The sequence below is a fragment of the Callithrix jacchus genome, chromosome 9 (genome assembly GCF_049354715.1).
Source record: "Callithrix jacchus isolate 240 chromosome 9, calJac240_pri, whole genome shotgun sequence".
Classification (NCBI taxonomy): Eukaryota; Metazoa; Chordata; class Mammalia; order Primates; family Cebidae; genus Callithrix; species Callithrix jacchus.
In genome coordinates, this window is record NC_133510.1 from 76,903,734 (window position 1) to 76,917,168 (window position 13,435).

Below are 13,435 nucleotides of genomic sequence, written 5' to 3' on the forward strand. Positions count from 1 at the left end.
GTGCTACACATGTAGTTCCTGGGACATAGTTAAACTGACCTAAATTCACATGAAATCAGTATGCAGTTGATCCCTTATCTTTTACCCAAATCATTTTTAGAAGAAAACTCAACCTGTAACACTTCACCGACAGAATTAACATTTAAAGCCAGGTGGCTTACGCCTGGAATCCCAGCACTTGGGGAGTGCTGGGAGGATCATCTGGAGTCAAGAGTTTGAGACCAGCCTGGCCAACATGGCAAAATTCCATCTCTACTAAAAATTTAAAAATTAGGGGGGCATGGTGGCATGTGCCTGTAATCCCAGCTATTTGGGAGGCTGAGGCAGGAGAATCACTTGAACCCAAGTGAGGGTTCAGTGAGCCAAGATTAGGGTACTGCGCTCCATCCTGGGTGACAGAGCAAGATTCCATCTCAAATAAAGAAAAGAAACACACACAAAAATTTAGAAACTGCTTATATTTAAATACTGTGATTTCTGATTTAAGACACATTAACGAGGGCCTGAAGCCATGGCTTGCGCCTGTAATCCTAATACTTTCGGAGGCCAAGGCAGGTGAATAATTTGAGGTCAGATTATTGACCAACATGGTGACACCCCTGTCTCTACTAAAAATACAAAAATTAGCCCAGAGTGGTGGCATGAACCTATAATCCTAGCTACTCAGAAGGCAGAGGTAGGAGAATCTCTAGAACCCAGGAGGTGGAGGTTGTAGTGAGCTGGGATTGTACCACTGCATTCCAGCCTGGGTGACAGAGTGAAACTCTGTCTCAAAAAAATAAACAAATAAAAATTAAAAATCAAATATTAATGAGAATATAGCAGTAGTATTTAGACAAAGCGTAACTGATATTTTTCTGTAGATGGTTAAGCTTTTCTTGGCATGCACTGAATGATCAAGTGCCACACACTGAAGGTGCTCTGATTAAAAAAAAAAGTAACTGCACCTTATAATGTTTATATAGAGAAGAAGACTTGCATCTGGGTTTCTGAAAGTTCTACATCTCACCTTTCTTTTTTTTCAGAAATGTGTTATGGAGGGACAGGAAAATCTCCACAGTTTTGTTACTGATCATCTTAATATATACAAAACAGAAGCTAGTTTTTAACTACCATTTTTCCCCCACTTCTCTCCTGAGAAGTGTCTCTTGACATTGTTTATTTGAAAGTTTAAATGGCAACAAGACTGGAAATGGTATTTAGGATTCTGCATGGGGACAAGGAATTGAAAGAGGGTAGGCTCTTGAGATTAGTCTATGGTGACATATGAACACAATGATGGCCTCAAGGTGACCATTGAGAATTCATGAACCAAGGAGTTAGCAGTAAAAATATTTGGTGCCCTTTTGCTGAGAGAATCTTTGTTCCTCTCCTAAATTTCACAGGCAGCACAAATAGAACAAAGAAAGACAAACATGCACCAGTTCAGGGGAAGAAAGGTTAATTAGTAGCAGAAGCTGTAAATTTGCACTGTAATCTAAGAGAAAGACCTTTTAAGGACATCACTGAAAAGCAGAGCATCAAAGGATCATAAAAGAGCAATGGGTACCCATAGTAGAAATACGGATTTTGTTATACCAGAGAGTCTAGATTTTTAAATAACTACTATGACAGAGCTACAGAAATGCACACAGATATTTTGAACTCCAGAGTTCATATCCTCCCTAAAGAATTGTATTAGTCAATGAGAAATTTAAAAATTTTGTTAAAACTTAAATTTTATCAACTCTCATATTCAGCTGTTTTGAATATTTATATTATTTAATGTTATCTTTCCTCTGTTGTGGAAAGATAACATTATTGAGTTGTCAGTTCATAGTCACAGTGTGTTCATTTATTTGTTATCATATTAATATTTTCTTATCTATTTGAGGCATTTAAACTTTAATGGTAGAAACAGTTTATTTTAATACTTTGATTCATAGTATTTGTCTTTTAATTGTGGTTTCTTGGAAGTTGCAGTATTTTATACTGAGAATTTATGGACATTCTTATTTGGAAGTTCTTTCATTGCTTTTAAATTCAGATAACTTGCCCTGCTGCAAATTTTTTTTTACAATACTTTTATAATATACAGCACAGCTAATATTATTTAGGGTCTCATTATATCATTAGTGTATCATATTTAATATGTTTATTTGTGTTTCTTTCTGCTTCTGTATTAATCTGAAAAGAGATTTTTATTTAACAGTTATTAATTCCCACATATTTTCTAATCAAACTAAAGCAAAGGGGTGGAGAAAAATGATATTGCCTATTTTAGCAGGAATGTATCATAAGTACCTGTTGAGTTACATACTAATAGTATAGTTAAATTCTGGATGGTAATAATTTCTTAAAGCTATTACAAGCACTGTGTCTTTTAAAATTATGCATGTGATAAAAGGAATGAAGAAAATGATGGCATCTGCACTGCTAAGCAACAACCTGAGGAGAACAGCAAACTGTCAAAATATAATTTTTTCTCTTCCATATAGCAAACCTAGTAACACACTACAGGGACATAAAATGCCAAGGGAAATCTATAAGTTCTCTTTTAGCATTATTAGATACCTATTAATTAATTCTGTAATTAAAAACAACACTTTGTATGTATATGTGAATGAAATGTGTACAAATATTCTGAAATATATTTTATAAACTATAAATATCTAAAGAAACAATGTTAGGATAATAAGGGACTTCATTCCAGTTTCCTCATAAAAACGAAGTGGTAACTCAGAGGTATGAATAGCTTGTAAATTATTAAAACTTTGAGAAGGTCATAAGATGATCAGCACAAGCATGTTTCACTTCATGTAGATACGGGAGTAGGATGTAGTGTGATTGAGAAGGATTAGCTTCTGTTCTGTCACAGTTGTTCAAGATTCTGTTTATTTTGGCAACCCAAGTATCATGAGGTTATTCACAAATATTGATATAGGATTATGTGCTTCAAAATTATCTTCTTAACCCATTTATGCCTAAAGTTGCAATTTCTTAAATTTTAACAATCTGACTTTGGCGATGATCTTGATCAGTAGGATATAAATAACTCCCACATATTTAGCATTCCAATAATAAAACACTAGGCATACATAAAATCATTGAAGAAACAATTAATTAAAATGTTAATATATAACAGAAAAAACATATTATTATCTAAGAACTAAGACAAATCTTTCAATTAAACTATGTTGATTTACTCATTAATAAATTATAATCAACAATCACACATATACAGCAACATGTGATAATTATAATAATAGTGGTAATATGACTAATAGTAATAATAATGATTTTTAAAATCCAGGAAGCACCAGGCATTGCACTGTGCATTTTATATGCACTTTATCTATTTAATCTTCACAAAACTGCTATATAGAAGTTACCTCCTATAACAATGCCTCCCACACTTTCTTATTTTTTATTGTTTTTTAATTCAGACTGAAAATGTCCAAAGACAGAGACAGTATGGCAAAATCAGAGTATAAATCTAAGTGTTTAATTTTACTATGTAATACTGATAGCTGTTAATTCTAAAAGCCATTTTAACATTTAGTTTTACTTTATCTGGTAAAATTATATGTTTAAAAAACAAAGGAGTAATCTCAACATTTAGGATAATCATCATAGATGATCAGCACAAGCTGATTGGTAATATATTTATTACCAATATGTGACATATATTCTTTTTATATATATTATATATATATAATCAATTATATAAACAATTTTAAATTTCTACAAATTTCTGGTAATTTAAAATCCATTCAAATAATATAAAGTACATTCATGAACTGATATGGCCCATCCAGAACTTTGCTTAAAAATGCTGTCCCAATCAGAAATAAGAAAAGTTACATTACAATTGATTCCACAGAAATACAAAAGCCTCAGAGACTATTACAAACACCTCTATTAACACAAACTAGATAATTTAGACAAAATGGATAAATTCCCAGGGACCACAATCTCTCAAAATTGAATCAAGCAGTACTTGAAACATGGAAAAGACCAATATTGAGTTCTGAAATTGAATCAGTAACAAAAATCCTCCAACCCAAAGAAGCTCTGGACCAGAGGGATTCACAGCTGAATTCTACCAGACATTCAAAGAAGAATGGGTACCAATTTTACTGACACTATTCCAACAAATTAAGGAGGAAGGAATCCTCTGTAACTCATTCTATGAAACCAGCACCACTCTGATATCAAATCCTGGCAAAGACGCAACAAAAAAAAGAAAACTACAGGCCAATATCCCTGATGAATGTAGACGCAAAAACCCTCAACACCATACAGGATTGAAAATCAAAACTATATGATCTCTCAATAAACATAGAAAAAGACTTTGATAAAATAAACATCCTTTAACAATAAAAACACTCACGAAAGAAGACATCAAAGAAACATACCTCAAAATAATAGGAGCCATGGATGACAAACCCACAGCCAACATTACACTGAATGGGCAAAAGCTGGAAGCATTTCCCTTGAGAACTGGAACAAGACAGGGATGTCTATTCTCACCATTCCTATTCAACATAGTACTGAAAGTCCTAGCCAGGGCAATTAGGCAGGAGAAAGAACTAGGCATCCAAATAAGAATCTTCACTGACTACATACTTCTGTAATTAGAAATACCCTAAACACATGCACAAAAGTCTCCTGGAACTAATAATAAACAACTTCAAGAAAGTTTCAGGATACAAACTCAAGGTACAAAAATCAGTAGCACTGTTATACCTCAATAACATTCAAGCTGAGAGTCCAATTAGGAATGAAATCCCATTTACAATAGCTGCAATAGAAAAAAATATATATCTAGGAATGAACCTAACAAAGAAGTTGGAAGACCTCTACAAGGAGAACTATCAAACACGGATGAAAGAAATCATAGATGGTACAAACAAATGGAAAAACAGTCAATGCTCAATATAACCAGGTAACAGTCCTGCACATGTACCCTCTGAATCTAAACTAAGAGTTGAAAAAAACACGAAAACAAAAGGAAAAGTAAAAATTTGCCTATGGAAGGCAAATGAGATAAGTAGTATTCTTTTCAGAAAGTTAGCCTAGTCAGGCTTATTTCTTACCTTATTGAGATACATTATATTGTGGTCAGTCAACTTTAACACTGGATTTAATTTGTTCTATAATACATGATGTAAAAAGACTTTACCTGCAACGTCTTGAATTGCTTCTCTGTAAATGCTTAGTTCTAAAATTTGTATTGAATTAGCACAACAGAAAAATCTACACCTTCATTAGTCTCCACAGATTTGTTTACTTGCAAGCACATACACAGACATATAGACATACACACACACACACACACACACACACACAGCAGCAGCAGCAGCAGCAGCAGCAGCAGCAGAAGTACTGTCCAAACACAAGATGAAGGGAGATACTGGTACACCAAGAAAAGTAATTGATGTATTACGTCATAGCGAGCTTACTCCATAACTCTTGCTAACTAGTGGGAGACAAATACAGTATACAGTGAAATACACAAAGTTTATCTAAACAAAAATTCTTTCCAAAATGGAATACTTACATACATATTGAAGTAAGATAAAATATTTTGCATTTACTCTGAATTTTTTTAGTAAAATTTCAAAGTGTATAACTAGAGATTTTATTGACATATTTCATGTAAATGTACAATGGTAGAGGATAATTTCTGGAAGAGATAAAAGTCTTAGATTTTACTAAATTAATTTCAGATATTTATATCCATAATGCTTAACATGAAACACCTTGACTTTTTTAGAAATCTTAAAGCAAACTCATTTGTAATTATATATGTGTGAAATAAAGCTAAGTTTAAATTATAAACGTAATATTACATTTAAAAGGTTAAACTTATCTGCAAGTTACATAAGAACTTTTCAAGCTATTTTCTGTAGATATATCAGCATTATTTAGAAATTTTATATGAGCTTATTTTTCAGAAAGTTTTCAAGAAAACAGAGTAATTCAACAGCTATATCATGATTTTATTTTTATTACCTAAAAAATTTGCTAAATGTATGATGCTGAAGAAAAGCAAAACTGCAATCTCAAAAAAGTACTGAGCCCTGAATATTAATCTCAGATTTATGTTCTAATTGAAAAAAATCTATTCCCCTCTCCATGATTTGCACTTTCTGTCCAACTTGTATAGAAATTGGGAAAATATCCAAAAGAAGAAAAAATCTTTCTACCAAAAAGACACATGCACTTGTATGTTCACTGCAGCACTATTCACAGAGGCTGCAAACCTACAACCATCTAATATTTGATGAAGTTGACAAAAATAAGCAAGCAGAGTTTTCATAGTCAACTCAAGGAGAGAAAATATTATCATATTTTGTAAGTCAGTCAAAATTTTACATTTCATGTACTTGCATCTTGTGAATTTTCAGAGTCTGAGATAGATATGAACGCTTTCGTAATATTTTACAATATCTCTAAAAATACTGATATTGTTCCATACTGGTAACATTATTTTATAACATATAGATGATTAGGGATTGAACAATATCAGTATTTTTAGAGATTTTGTAAAACATTATGAAATAAAGACCTTCTGTAGCATCCTTGTTTCAGAAAACTTTGTATATCCCACTGTTACTAAGTAATCAAGGTACGTTTTTAGCATTTTGAAATAATCAATGTATATTTTTTGTGCTTAATTTTGGGCTTAACCACTGCCATCTTCTCATTTTTTATTTGTTCTTATTAACTTATAATCCAAAGCATGGGTCTCTACATCTCTTTTAACTGCCTTGAAAGTATGTTTTTTCATGATTTTTTTCACAGTAACATTTCATAAAATTAAACAAATTTCTCCCATAGAACTTCACTGTACAATATGGTGCTCACAAGCTACATTAACTATCTAAATTTAATTTTAAGTTAATTAAAATTAAATAAAAGTAAAAATTTAGTTCCTCAGTTGCACTAGGCACATTTTAAGTCCTCAAAAACTACTACATACGGATTCTGACTACCATATGGGATTATGCAGAAACATTTCCATACTTACATTAAAATCCAAAAAGACAAAGATGATTAAATAAGTAGACAGAAAGATACTTCAGGGACCTATCATTGAATCGGATTTCTTCAAAATATTGGAATGGGTAGAGGGAGACATCGAGGATTTTACTTTTTAATATGTATTATTTGCATATTCTGCCTGACAACTTCTCCTCCATTGCTCACACACTCCCAAAGATCTCTCCCCTGCCTCCTTTCCCAGGAAATAAAGGAATCCCAAAACTCAAGGACACAAAATCAGAGCTATGCTGATGCAAATGGAAAGTAAAAGAAAATAACATTCTCTCCATTTTCTGGTGCTATGGCAAAAGAAAAACTAGACAGTTATTAAATTTCTCAATATGTTATTCTGCCACATTTAATTCTTGGTAATTCAGCCTGCCACATCAAGCACAAAAATAGATTTTGCTTTAACTCTCTATTAAATGCATATGAGGTTTGTGCTTAGTGGAAGGCAGGGAAAATGGAAGGCAAAGAGTGTCCCGTTAAGTAAAATATGTATTAATAGACATTCCCTTGTGTACTATAGAATAAGTGAATGAGGTACTTATAAAAGGCTGTTTCTGAGCCCTCTAGAGCAGTGAGTTTTTATTCTGAGCTAATATAATGAGCATCAAAACCTAGCATTTATCTGCACATTCACACAAAATTGGTCCTCAATTTTGCAGTTATTTTAACACACCTCTCTAGATTACACCTTTAAGAAGGGACCCCAGAGCTCACTCACTTCTATTCTCTCACTCTCTATTTCTCCTTCTCATGCATATACCAAGGAAAGCCCATGTGTGGACATCATAGGGAGAAAATGGCAATATTCAAGCAAAGAGAAATATTTCACAAGAAACCAGACCAGCTGGAACCTTGATCTTGGACTTCTAGCCTCCAGCACCATGAGAAAATTAATTCTGTTGTTTAAGCAGACATATTTTTTATGGTGCCCCAAGCAGGCTAACACAATATTTAAAGAAGGCATTCGATTCAGTTCAATGCAATTCAATTCAAATATTTACTGTGAGGCTACTATATGCCAAATATTGTTCTACCGTTCTAGGTTGTTAGGATAGTTTGATCAGGGTGGGGATAGAGAAAAATCATTGGCTTCACAGTGATTATATTCTAATGAGATAAAGCAGAGTAAATCCAAAATAAGTTACGTGTGTTATGGGGAAAACTAAAGCGGGAAAGGGAAATAAGGAGTGCCGTAAGTTAAAATAAGGTCGTCATGATGGGGCATCCTTATGTAGAAACTTATATTTGAGCAAAGACTTAAAGTGAATGGAGATGCTAGCCTGTACTAGCATAGGTGGAGGAACACCATAGGCAGAGAGAAAAGAAAGTGCAAGGGCCATGGGGTAGGAATCTACTTGGCAAGCTCAAAATTTAGGCAAGGAAGCCAATATGGCAAACGTGCTGTGTAAGTGAAGTTCAAAGGAGGGAACATCAAAGAATTAAGGAACATATGTGTGGGAACTTTCCATATTTCATAAATATATTAAAGTGAATGATATGAGACAGCACTGTAAATTTTTTTAGAAAAGAAGAAATATAGTCCAAATATGTTGAGGTGCTGTTTTAAAGGCTTTTGCTATTAGAAAACCTGGAGAAGAGAGAAAGTTGTGGTTGGGTAAGTAAATGCCTGATTCTGTATATATATTTAAAGGGCAGCCAGTGTGTGAATTTAATGTGGTATGTGAGACAGAGAAGGTAAAAAGAGATACCTGGGCCTATGCAACTAGAGGGATATTGTTACCATCAACTGAGGTGTGTGGAAGACTATTAGAAAAAAATGGGGTGGAAAATTTTATGTCACACCTCTATAGGACATACCCAAGACAGGGTAATTTATAAAGGAAAGAGGATTAATTAGTGCACAGTTCTGCAGGGCTGGGAAAGCCTCAGGAAACTTACAGTCATGGCAGAAGGAGAAGCAAATAGGTCCTTTTTCACATGGTGGCAGGAAAAAGAAGGATGAGTGCTCAGTCAAAGGGGAAGCCCTTATAAAACAAACAGATCTTGTGAGAACTAACTCACTATAATGAGAACATGGTGGAGTGGGGGGAACTGCTGCATGATTAAATTATCTCCAGCTGTTTCCATCCGCAACATGTGGGGATGATGGGAACTACAATTCAAAATGAGATTTGGGTTGGGATACAGCCAAACCATAACATTCTGCTCTGTCCCCTTGCAAATCTCATATTCTCACATTTCAAAACACAATCATGCCCTTCCAACAGTCCCAAAGTCTTAACTCATTCCAGTATTAACTCAAAAGTCTAAGTCCAAAGTCTCATCTGAGACAAGGCAAGTCCCTTCTATCAACCTGTATAATCAAAAGCAAGTTAATTACTTTCTAAATATAATGGGGGCATAGGCACTGAGTAGATACACCTGTTCCAAATGGGAAAAATTGGCCAAAAAAAGTGGCTATAGGCCCCATGCAAGTCCAAAATCTAATAGGGAAGTCATTAAACCTTAAAGTTTGAAAATTATCTCCTTTGACTCCATGTCTCACATCCAAGGCACTCTGATGCAAGAAGTGGGCTCCCAGAGCCTTAGGGAGCTCCAGCCCTGTGGCTTTGCAGGTTATAGGTGCCCCCTCCAGGCCGCTTTCATGGCTGGGGTTGAGTGTCTGTGGCTTTTCCAGGTGCACAGTGTAAGCTGTTGATGAATCTACCATTCTGGGGTCTGGAGGATGGTGGGCCTCTTCTCCAGCTCGACTAGGCAGTAGGGACTCTGTGTAGGGGCTATAACCCCACATTTCCCTTCTGCATTGCCCTAGCAGAGGTTCTTTATGAGGGTTCTGCCACTGCACCACATTCCTGCTTGAACATGCAGGCATTTCCATATATCCTCTGAAACATAGGCAAAGGTTCCCAAATCTCAATTCTTGTCTTCTGTCCCCCTGCAGTCCCAACACCATGTGGAAGCTGCCAAGGCTTGGAGTTTGCACCATGTGAAGCAACAGCCTGAGCTGTACCTTGGTCCTTTTTAGCCATGGCTGGAGCTGAAGCAGCTGGGATGCAAAGGACCATATCCTGAGGTTGCACACAACAGGGGTGCCCTGGGCCTGGCCCATGAAGCCATTTACTCTTGTAGGCCTCCAGGCTTGTGATGGAAGGTGCTGCAGTGAAGGTCTCTAACATACCCTGGAGACATTTTCCCCACTGTCTTGGTTATTAACATTTGATGCCTCGTAACCTATGCAAATTTCAGCAGCAGGCTTGAATTTCTCCTCAGAAAGTGAGGTTTGCTTTTCTCTTGCATCATCAGGCTGTAAATTTTCCAAACCTTTATGCTCTGCTTCCTCTTGAAATCTCTGCTGCTTAGAAATTTCTTCCACCAGCTACCCTAAATCACCTCTCTCAAATTCAAAGTTCCACAGATCTCTAGGGCAGTGGCAAAATGCCGCCAGTCTACTTTACTCCACTTCCCAAGTAATTCCTCATATCCATGTGAAACCACCTCAGCCTGGACTTCATTGTCCATATCACCATAAGCATTTTGGTCAAAGTCATTCAACAAGTCTCTAGGAAGCTCCAAACTTTCCCCCTTTTTCCTGTCTTCTTCTGAGCCCTCCAAATTGTTTCAACCTCTGCCTATTACTCAGTTCCAAAGTCACTTCTACATCTTCAGGTATCTTTACATAAAGCAGCACCCTCCACCTGGCACCAATTGACTGTATCAGTCTGTTCTCACGCTTCTATAAGGATATACTCAATACTGGGTGATTTATAAAGAAAAGAGGTTTAATTGACTCACAATTCTTCAGGAGTGGGAAGGCCTCAAAAAACTTACAATCATGGCAGAAGGGAAAGCAAATACATTATTATTCACATAGTGACAGGAGAAGAATGAGTGCTCAGCAAAGGGGGAAGCCCCTTAAAAAACCCATCAAATCTTATGAGAACTAGCTCAATATCATAAGAACAGGATGGGGGAAGCTGCCCTTATGATTCAGTTATCTACACCTGTTCTCTTCCACAACATGTGGGGATTAATTCAAGATGATGTTTGGGCTGACACACAGTCCATATCAGTAGGCAATTGGATCTACAAGTATTATATTCATAGTAGAGGCAAATATGGGCATCTTCTGCATAAAGCTTCTTGCGATTATCATGGAGCAAGAATAGACAAAGGAGAGCCAGTGGGCCTTGACACCTTCCATGTTAAAGAGTTGAAGATATAGAGAAACCAGCGAGTGCGACTGAAGAGGTGTCGTCAGTAATTGAAGAAGGGAAACATCAGTGGTGGTGTGTGGCCTTGAAAGCTAGACAGTGAAAAGTTCTTGTAGGGAGGGAGTCATCAATTGTGTCAAACAGAGCTGCAATTTGATGAGAACTGAGAAATAACATTGAATTTAGCCATAGTGGCAGTTGATGGCCCTGTCAAGAAAATTTTCAATGTTTGGGGAAAAATCTGACTGAAGTACATTTAAGGGAAAAAAATCAGAGGACAGAGACTGGAAAGTTAAAGGATTTATAGAACAACATAGGAATATGATGGTAGAACATGTAATCATTCTTAGCTTATTATGTATTATATCTCAGCTTATTAAATTCTTACAGACATTCCTAAGGCAGAAACACTTACCTCTCTTAGGATAGAATAGTGACTTGATAGGCAAAATATCATGCCACAGTGAAAAGTTAGAACTGCAAGGATTACACACAAATGTCATTTGTCTGATGCCTGACTCTCACATTCCAGGAGAACAGAAAATAAAAATATTATTTATAAAATGCCATTTGAGTTCATTTTCAAAGAATGAAAAGTGGGGGGAGGATATGCTAAGTACAGACAGTGATGAGACAGGAAAAAGTAATGAAAATGGGTCTTTATAATGGGTTTCTTTTTTCCCAAATTTACTCCCTTTTTTGCCTGATTTTCTTTAGCTCTGTTTTAATTTCCTGTAGATTTCTGACTGTGAGCTTACAATAATTTACATAGTCTATGCAATCATTCTAAGAAAAAGAAAAAACTCAGAAAGGAAGAACTTGATTACATTGAGAGACAAAAGACTTGTCAGAACAAGCTAAACATAAAATGTTAAATGTAATATAAACTGAAAACAGATAATATTTAACTTTTCTATATTAAATATTTATTGAATTATTTTCTTGTTTTGTATATTTAGCAATTTAATATTAACATTGGTATAAGCATGAACCAGAAATAAGTAACAGGTCTAAGAATATATATATGTGCTAAGATATGTTCATATGCAGCATACATCAATCTGCAAATATGTAGAACACATTTGTGTTTACTAATTACTAATACAAATTCATTTTGAGAAATAATGCTTTTTAAAGTGAATGTGTTCAAAAACTACACTTTGTTGACCAAACTGGAGCACTTTAAATATCTTTTTATATCTTCTGAATACATGTACATCTTAAGCAATTATATATACATCTTTCAATTATATATAGTTTCTTTACAGTTAATTGGTATTGATTTGCAGTCTCTGTCTTATAATCATATTTTTAAATGAGGATTCTCATTATATGAAGAAAATTACATTTTTAAATACTTGGTTTACTTAATGAATTGTTAATTTTCCTACCTGTCGGAATCTTTTCTTATAGGATAGTGTGTAATCATCAGATCTAGTTATTAAGAAATTCTACTTGAAAATTATTTTGAATATCAGACAACTACTACTAAATTTTTAAAGTTAAGTTTTAAGCAATATATTATGCATTTCTCTTATGATAATTGGGTTGGATTTGTAAAGAACAATTATCCATTTGGTGGAGGATGGTGAAAACATCTATACATTTGAAAGCACACCCAGTCTAGACTAATCAAACTGTTTGGCTGAGTAACCCAATGCTCCCCTGAAAAAACCTGCTGCTCTCACGGGGACCTGTGAAAAGTGCAAACATCTCACCTCATCCATCCTATGTATTTTCCCCTGTGGTCTTGAAGGAATGTGTTCTCTTTCCGGGTCCATGAGGGGGCGTAGCTCTAAGGGCAATAATTTTCTGGTGCCATGCCCCACTCCCATCTCTCTCCATCCCGGAGACTAAACGGTTTATGTTTGAATTTCCCGGGCGCAGGAAGAAACTAAAAGTCAATCACTCCAGCGGAAGTTCTGAGGAACTCCGTTCATTGGCCCAGGGTCTTGGAGAAGGCGGGGGTTTCTCCCAGGATAAAAGTCCGTGCTCCTCACCTGCCCCGGATTTCCAACTTCCCACACTCTTCATGGAAACCTTTCTCTTCTGCTTTCCTTCTCTTTTCTCTACCTAAATAAAATCACCTTTCTGCAACACTTTTTGGGTCCATTATTTACTTTTAAAAGCATACAGCCAACCTGCAGTGGCCCCACCGCTTATTCCTTGAAAGGTTGGAGGCCAAGTACCCACAACGATCACCGGCATCCAAGAAAAAAACCCGG

General features: G+C 35.5%; 1 long non-coding RNA gene across 2 annotated transcripts in view; it reads right to left on the reverse strand.

The window, feature by feature from the left end:
• Positions 1-13,106, reverse strand: part of LOC118144460 (uncharacterized) — a 179,052-nt gene extending 165,946 nt beyond the window's left edge. For both annotated transcript variants that reach the window (XR_013522346.1, XR_013522344.1), the window contains exon 1: positions 12,929-13,106. This is a non-coding gene — a long non-coding RNA (uncharacterized LOC118144460). The remainder of the gene's footprint in view (positions 1-12,928) is intronic.
• Positions 13,107-13,435: the final 329 nt, after the last annotated feature.